Source organism: Tamandua tetradactyla, chromosome 2 (genome assembly GCF_023851605.1).
Source record: "Tamandua tetradactyla isolate mTamTet1 chromosome 2, mTamTet1.pri, whole genome shotgun sequence".
NCBI lineage: Eukaryota > Metazoa > Chordata > Mammalia > Pilosa > Myrmecophagidae > Tamandua > Tamandua tetradactyla.
The window spans coordinates 14901107-14910218 of record NC_135328.1 but is presented as its reverse complement, the minus strand read 5'-3'; positions in this window follow the sequence as shown (position 1 = coordinate 14910218).

The window sequence follows — 9112 nt, the reverse complement described above, 5'->3', positions numbered from 1 at the left end:
AGAATGAATTAGGTAGTTTTCCCTCCACTTCGATTTTTTTGAAGAGTTTGAGGAGAGTTGGTACTAATTCTTTCTGGAATGTTTGATAGAATTCACATGTGAAGCCGTCTGGTCCTGGACTTTTCTTTTTAGGGAGCTTTTGAATGACTAATTCAATTTCTTTACTTGTGATTGGTTTGTTGAGGTCATCTATTTCTTCTTGAGTCAAAGTTGGTTGTTCATGTCTTTCCAGGAACCCGTCCATTTCATCTAAATTGTTGTATTTATTAGCGTAAAGTTATTCATAGTATCCTGTTATTACCTCCTTTATTTCTGTGAGGTCAGTAGTTATGTCTCCTCTTCCATTTCTGATCTTATTTATTTGCATCCTCTCTTTTCTTCTTTTTGTCAATCTTGATAAGGGCCCATCAATCTTATTGATTTTCTCATAGAACCAACTTCTGGTCTTATTGATTTTCTCTATTGTTTTCATGTTTTCAATTTCATTTATTTCTGCTCTAATCTTTGTTATTTCTTTCCTTTTGCTTGCTTTCGGGTTAGTTTGCTGTTCTTTCTCCAGTTCTTCCAAGTGAACAGTTAATTCCTGCATTTTTGCCTTTTCTTCTTTTCTGATATAGGCATTTAGGGCAATAAATTTCCCTCTTAGCACTGCCTTTGCTGTGTCCCATAAGTTTTGATATGTTGTGTTTTCATTTTCATTCACCTCGAGGTATTTACTAATTTCTCTTGCAATTTCTTCTTTGACCCACTCATTGTTTAAGAGTGTGTTGTTGAGCCTCCACGTATTTGTGAATTTTCTGGCACTCCGCCTATTATTGATTTCCAACTTCATTCCTTTATGATCTGAGAAAGTGTTGTGTATGATTTCAATCTTTTTAAATTTGTTAAGACTTGCTTTGTGACCCAGCATATGGTCTATCTTTGAGAATGATCCATGAGCACTTGAGAATAAGGTGTATCCTGCTGTTGTGGGATTGTAATGTCCTATAAATGTCTGTTAAGTCTAGCTCATTTATAGTAATATTCAGATTCTCTATTTCTTTATTGATCCTCTATCTAGATGTTCTGTCCATTGATGAGAGTGGCGAATTGAAGTCTCCAACTATTATGGTAGATGTGTCTATTTCCCTTTTCAGTGTTTGCAGTGTATTCCTCATGTATTTTGGGGCATTCTGGTTCGGTGCGTAAATATTTATGATTGTTATGTCTTCTTGTTTAATTGTTCCTTTTATTAGTAGATAGTGTCCTTCTTTTTCTCTTTTAACTGTTTTACATTTGAAGTCTAATTTGTTGGATATTAGTATAGCTACTCCTGCTCTTTTCTGGTTGTTATTTGCATGAAATATCTTTTCCCAAACTTTCACTTTCAACCTATGTTTATCTTTGGGTCTAAGATGTGTTTCCTGTAGACAGCATATGGAAGGATCCTGTTTTTTAATCCATTCTGCCAGTCTATGTCTTTTGATTGGGGAATTCAGTCCATTAACATTTAGTGTTATTACTGTTTGGATAATATTTTCCTCTAACATTTTGCCTTTTGTATTATATATATCATATCTGACTTTCCTTCTTTCTACACTCTTCTCCATACCTCTCTCTTCTGTCTTTTTGTATCTGACTCTAGTGCTCCCTTTAGTATTTCTTACAGAGCTGGTCTCTTGGTCACAAATTCTCTCAGTGACTTTTTGTCTGAGAATGTTTTAATTTCTCCCTCATTTTTGAAGGACAATTTTGCTGCATATAGGAGTCTTGGTTGGCAGTTTTTCTCTTTTAGTAATTTAAATATATCATCCCACTGTCTTCTAGCTTCCATGGTTTCTGCTGAGAAATCTACACATAGTCTTATTGGGTTTCCCTTGTATGTGATGGATTGTTTTTCTCTTGCTGCTTTCAAGATCCTCTCTTTCTCTTTGACCTCTGACATTCTAACTAGTAAGTGTCTTGGAGAACGCCTATTTGGGCCTAATCTCTTTGGGGTGTGCTACACTTCTTAGATCTGTAATTTTAGGTTTTTCATAAGAGTTGAGAAATTTTCAGTGATAATTTCTTCCATTAGTTTTTCTCCTCCTTTTCCCTTCTCTTCTCCTTCTGGGACACCCACAACACATATATTTGTGTGGTTCACATTGTCCTTGAGTTCCCTGATCCCCTGTTCAAATTTTTCCATTCTTTTCCCGATAGTTTCTGTTTCCTTTTGGAATTCAGATGTTCCATCCTCCAAATCACTAATTCTATCTTCTGTCTCTTTAAATCTATCATTGTAGGTATCCATTGTTTTTTCCATCTTTTCTACTTTATCCTTCACTTCCATAAGTTCTGTGATTTGTTTTTTCAGTTTTTCCATTTCTTCTTTTTGTTCAGCCCATGTCTTCTTCATGTCCTCCCTCAATTTATCGATTTCGTTTTTGAAGAGGTTTTCCATTTCTGTTCGTACATTCAGCATTAGTTGTCTCTATCTCATTTGAACTATTGGTTTGTTCCTTTGACTGGGCCATATTTTCAATTTTTTGAGCATGATCCGTTATCTTCTGCTGGCGTCTGGGCATTTAGTCAGATTTCCCTGGGTGTTGGACCCAACAGGTTGAAAGATTTTTCTGTGAAATCTCTGGGTTCTGTTTTTCTTATCCTTCCCAGTAGGTGGTGCTCGTGGCACACGTTTGTCTGCGGTTCCCACCAGTAAAAGGTGCTGTGGGTCCTTTAACTTTGGAAAACTCTCACCTGGGGGGGGTTCGCCAGCCGACGTGGCTTGGAAGAGTGCCAGCCGGCCTGGGGTTCCGAACGCAGGGAGGGTCGCCGGCCCCCGCAGCCCGTGAGAGCGCCCGTCCAAATTTCCTAATCGGCCTGAGGTGCCAAGCATGGCGGGATGGCACCAGCCGCCGCGGCCCCGGGAGAGTGCACAGTTCCCAGCTGGACCGGGGATTCACATGTTTGGAGGGGACCCCCCCGGTCACCGTTCTCCGCGGCCTGGGGATTTCCGATCCAATTCTCTCAGTTGGTCTGGGGGGCCATGCATGATGGGGGCGCCAGCTACCGCAGCTTGAGGGGACCGCCTGCTCAATTCTGCCAGCTGGCCCGGGAAGGAGGAAGGGATGGACTCCGGCCGCTTGCCGCCCCGGCCCGGGGAACCCCTCACCCCTCGGCGATCTCACCGGAGTGGGTTCTCTCAGCCAGTCAGCCGTTCCAGGATGGGGTACACTGTCTGTTTGATCTCTGTTGTGGCTCCGGGAGCTGTTCTGTATTGTTTCTACTTCCCTAGTAGCTGTTCTGGAGGAGGAATTAAGATCCGCGCGTCTTACTAAGCCGCCATCTTCCCTCTCTCCTTGTTTTCACTATTAAAAATTACATTTGGCTCATGACAAAAAGAGCTGTTCATACATCTTGCACTCTGGGTGGGAAATGTGCTTCTCACAAGGTTCAGGTTCTTATTCTGAAACTACTTACACATATACAACGGTTGGACAAATAACTAAAGAAACTGTAGAGAATGGGGAGCCAGATTTCTTACTGTCAGAGAAAGAAATTACAAATGAGCCAGGGGCATTGGAAGGAGCCCCATGGTGCTAGACTGGCGCTGGAGACATCAGCATGAATTCCTGGTCATTCAAACATATCTAGGCAGATAGTTGCAATATACCGGGAACAGATTGGGAATTTAATGAGTTGCTAGTTTATGGTTCTAAGGCTGAGAAAATGTCCCAGTTAAAGCAAGTCTATAGAAATGTCCAGTCAAAGGTATCCAAGGAAAGATACCTTGGTTCAAGAAGGCCAGTGAAGTTCAGGGTTTCTCTCTCAAGTGGAAGGGCACATGGCGAACATGGCATCATCTGCTAGCTTTCTCTCCTGGCTTCCTATTTCATGAAGCTCCCCAGGAGGCATTTTCCTTCTTCATTTCCAAAGGTCGTTGGCTGGTGGACTCTCTTCGTAGTGCTGCAGCAGTCTCTGCTCTCTCTGAATCTCTTATTCTCCAAAACATTTCTTCTTTTATAGGACTCTAATAAACCAATCAAGACCCACCCAAATGGGTGGAGACATGTCATCCCTTAATTCAGTTTAACAACCACTCTTGACTAAATCACATCATCCAGGGAGATGATCTGATTACCGTTTCAAACATACAGTATTGAATAGGGATTATTCTACCTTTATGAAATGGGAATCTGATTAAAACATGGCTTTTCTAGGGGGCATACTTCCTTTCAAACCAGCACAGATACAGACATAGAAATAGCTTTGTGTGTGGACCTGGGCTAGTAAACATACAGCAGTCTCCTTGCTCTGTTTGCTGACACCCCAGGAGGTGTGAGCACCCCTAACACCCATATGTTGGTGTCTAAGTGCCATTCTCTGATGAAAGGAACCAGGGCTCCTTGGAGAATTGGCTGATTCTAGGATTGACCCAGGGAAAGCACAAGATGATCCATTTTGTAGAGCCAGAAAGTAAGGCAGTGATTGAAAATAAAAACAATGCGGTCAACCTGAAAGAACTCTCAGCTGCTGAAGCTATAACAGTTTGGACAAAAAATAAATGGTGAGAGTGTTGGGTTGTAAGCCAAAGAATAAAAGCAATATCCAGGGGTCCATGTTGATATAATAAATAATTGTATACATAAATGAATGAGAGAAGAGACAAATCTTCCTTACAGAAGAATTCCAAAGAATAAATCTAGAAGGAATCAGGGAAATGGAAAATCACCATTAGGACACTACAGAAATAATGGCAAAGATACAATGGTTATGATAATATTGGTGGGAAAAACTTTAGGGAGAGATAGGATATTTGTAGACTTGCAAAGTACCTCCCTTAAAATGTTGATTAATTATAATGAATTATAATTCTTTGATTCTCTTCCCTCCAGGAACATAATTCCCAAACCCTTCAATGGAGGCTGGTCTCATTGAATCTCTTCTCTGAGTAGAGCAGGGAAAGGGGAAAAGTTAGTAACTTTCCAAGAGAGAACCTGGCAGAAAACATCCTAACCAAGGGACCAAATTTGGCATCACCAACAACTTTGTGAAAGTAATGAACAGTGCATATTTGAGTGTGGTTAAAAGGGAAAATTTTGTGTTGTGTATATGTTACTAGAATACACATTTTATAGAATACACATTTTAGAAACCACATGGAACTGCACAACATGGGCAGTGGGCCCTATTGTAGGTGCTGGACTACAGTGAACAGTACAATTATAAAAATATTCTTTCATTAATTGTAACAGATGGACCTCACGGATGCAAGGTGTTAATAATAGGATGGGATGTGGGAACTCCGTATTTCCTGCCTGATTCTTCTGTAAACGTACAACTTCTCTAATAGATAAAAATGCTTTTATTTCAGCACCACCAATGATAATTGTGTTTCTGTTGTTCCCCTGATATGAAGCAATGAGAAGGGAACTTCACCTGTGACATTCTTTCCCCCAAAGTTCATTAGCCATGTCAAATCATGAGAAAACATCCACGAAATCCAGGTTGAGGCCATTCTACAAAATGCCTGAGAGTATTCCTCAACAGTGTCAAGATGGTGACAAACAAGGAAAGACTGAAAAACTGTCATGGATTGAAGAAATAAGGAGCTATGCCAAGCAAATGCAAAATGGTACTTGGATGGGGTTTTGGGACATAAAAGGGACATTAGTAGGAAAACTGGTGAAATCTGAATAGCATCTGCAGTTTAGTCAATACCTTGTACCAATGTTGACTGCTTGGTTTGGTTAATTGGTTCATTGTATTAAGGTTTTGTAGGACGTTAACATCAGGACAAGCTGAGTGAAAGTATATGAGAAATTTCTGTTTTACCTTTGCAACACTACTGTGAATCGAACCTTTTCAAAATAAAAAGTAAAAAAAAAATTCTATTTGTTGCACGTACAGATTGAGAAGACTGCCGAGGAAATCTCAAAGACGGTGAGATATCGCCCCTGCTTTATAGCTCTAACCTGCCCACTGTCAAAATGAGGCCTTCAGTTCTCAAGTCTCACTTACTTTACCTGATATGTTAATTTGCTAATGCTGCTGGAAAGCAATATATGAGAAATGGAACGGCTTTTAAAAAGGGAATTTAATAACTTACAAGTTTACAATTCTAAGGTCATAAACATGTCCAAACTAAGGCATCCAGAGAAAGATACCTTGGCTCGAGGAAGGATGAACTGGGAAGGCATGTGGCTGGCATCTGCTGGTCCTTGTTTCTGGTTCCATTGCTTCCAGCCTCTGATGCCAGTGGCTTCCTCTCTAAGCATCTGTGGGCCTCCCCTTAGCTGCTCTGGGACAAAACTCTGGGTTTCATCTCTTAGCTTAGCATCTGTCAGGGCCGGAGATTTCTCTTCAGGTTCTGGCTTTTTTCGTGAATCTCTGTTCGGCACCCAGGCTGTTTCCGTCTCCATCTCCAAACATCTATATCAGCTCTGCTCTCTGTTCTCTCCAAAATGTTTCCTCTTTTTAAAGGATTCCAGTAAACTAATCAAGACCCACCTTGAATGGGCAGAGTCACATCTCCATCTAATCAAAAGGTCACACTCACAATTGGTCATGCCACAGCTCCATGGAGATAATCTAATCACCAGTTTCCGCTCTACAATACTGAATCAAGATTAAATGAAACGGCTGCCCCCATAAGATTACATCAGGATTAAAACATGGCTTTTTGGGGGTACATAATAGATTCAAACTGGTACACATGACATCTTTCCAACTGGGAGAATGAAGCCAGATATTTACTTCAATGTCTGTTGCACCAATGGGGAAACTGAGGCACAGGCATGGTATTGGTCAGAGTAGACTAACCGCTGCAACAGCCTTAATAACTTAACATAATACGGTCACCAGGGGTGGGGGTCGGGGTCACTGGCTGGAGAGCATTCAGGGACCCAAGCTCCTTGGACCACATGCCTCTGCCCTCTTTCAGGTCCCTAGACCTGGGGGAAGAGAGTGATGATGCTGTGTGGAGGTTTCTAAGGCCAGGCTGAGAGGCAGCACTTGTCATTTCCCCTGTCCTTCTTTTGGTCCAGTGTCCTTGTTTGGCCGCATGGGAGGCTGGAAGAGAACCCTGGCCATGTGCCCAGGCAGTGGGTGACCACCTGTACTCTCTGTCCCGAGGTAGTCTTCCAGCAAAAGGCTCCCCACCCCCAGCATTTTTGGTTGAAGTCACTGTTGCTTCTCTAATCATCCGGCAATTTCCGGATTGAGCTTTTCAAAAGGTGAGCCATGGGTCTAGCCCCTAAACCAGCTTAGGGCTTAGTGGAATGTGCCAGACCGGGAACTCCCACCCAGCAAAGTTGAATTTTCAGAAGTATATTTGGGTTCTCCTGGGTGGATGGGACAGCTACAAGTCGCTCACCCACCTGGGAGAGCCCAGGCAGCAGCAAACAGCCCTGGGATGCATCCCCTACACCCTTCCTGGAGGCCTGAGGCCTGGAGGGTCTGGCCAATTGGGAGACTTTTTCAGAAGAAAGTGACAGTGGTGGGGGCTTCTCCGAGGTCCTGCTGCTTCACTCGGGGAAATCCCTGGGATGCCCGGTTTAATCCACAATGCACCTTCCTCATGGCCCGGTGTGTCTTACTTACCACTTTAATTTGCCCAAAGCCCAGAGATGATCGTCAGAGATTTTTTCCCAGAGTTTATTAAGCAACGTGCTAGGTCCTTGGAGAGATACAGAACATAAACTATGATTTCTCTTAACAGAAACCCATAATCTTTCTGAGGGGACAAATATAGTACAAATTATTTCCTTTTTTTTTTTAAATTAAGCTTTTATTGAGCACATACAGTGTGCCTGGCCCTGGATGAGATTGAGCCGGAGGAGTCACAGCCTTGACCTCTGGGGTGGGACAGGGGGGTGGGGGTGGGGTACAGCCACGGACCATAGAACTCTTAACGTAAAGCAGAAAGTGCTCCGGACCCCAAGAGAAGGACAACTTCAGGCTGGGCGAGTGCAGTAGAAGGGGAGACCACACTGCTGGAAGTCTCAGAAGGCTTCCTGGAGGAGGGCTGGTGGACATGGGTCTTACAGAAGGGGCAGTATTTGAACAGGCAGAGATGGCATGGAAAGAGGCTGGGGAAAGAGCATTTCAGGAGAAAGAGCAGGGTGGTGGCAGAAATGGAAAACGAGGCGTGACCAGGAAACAGAGCTCACGCCAATTCAGGAGTCTAATGGGAGTCGAAGAAAGAGAGGGGCATGGTGGAGGGGTGGGGTGGAACTCTTTGCGAGCTGTGGCATCTGGACTTTCTCTTGGCAGCAGCACTAGGGAGCCACTGGAGGTGTTTGAGCAGGATATTGACGTGGTAAGAGCTGAGTGAAAGGGAAATTTCTAGGTGATCTTGGTTGGAGAGATGAAGTGAAAGAGAGCTCAGTGGAGAGGCCATGGAATGATCTAGAAGAGAGATGATGAAGTTTGACTGGGGCGTGAGAGAAGCCAGAGACCTCCCAAGGATACATGAGCAGAATTCAGTGGTAGGTCAAGCTGCTTTGGCCATGACTGCCAGACAATTAGGGAAGGACTCTAAGGCAAGTGGCCGGGACAGTGACAGATAAAGGGGAATGGAGATCGACAGCCTGGGGAGTCAAACCCGCCAGAGTGCCCAAGATTTACCTGCACAGCCTGCCTGGGGTGGAGGTGCGAGCAAGGTGCAGGCACTGGGGTTGAATGGGTGGGTGGTGAACGGGCATGTATCCTGAGAGCTCTGGACAGACAATGGGCCACACGCACAGGCAGGGTGCAGTGTCAACAACGGGGCCTCACAAGGGGTCTTGAAGCACTCAGGAGGGTAATGCTCATTTGCAAAAGTTTCCAAAGCATCCTTCCTACAAACTTATCATTGTCCTCATTTTGCAGATGAGGAACCTGAAGTCTGAGAAGTTAAATAATTCACCCCAGAGCCCAGACTCTGGTCCAGTGCTTGGTCCACCGCAGGGCACTAGCCAACGGGGGGCTTGTCCCATCTGACCCTGCGAGGAAGCTGTGAGGGCAGGAAGCTCCATCCGGGCCACCAGCCCCTCTGCAGCCCGCCACCAGGAGCTTCTTCATTGTCATGCTGGGGCACTGGGTCCAAGGATCTTAAAACTGGGCAGCTCCCTGGTGCTAATATTGCCCCACTCTCTCATTGAACAGAAGG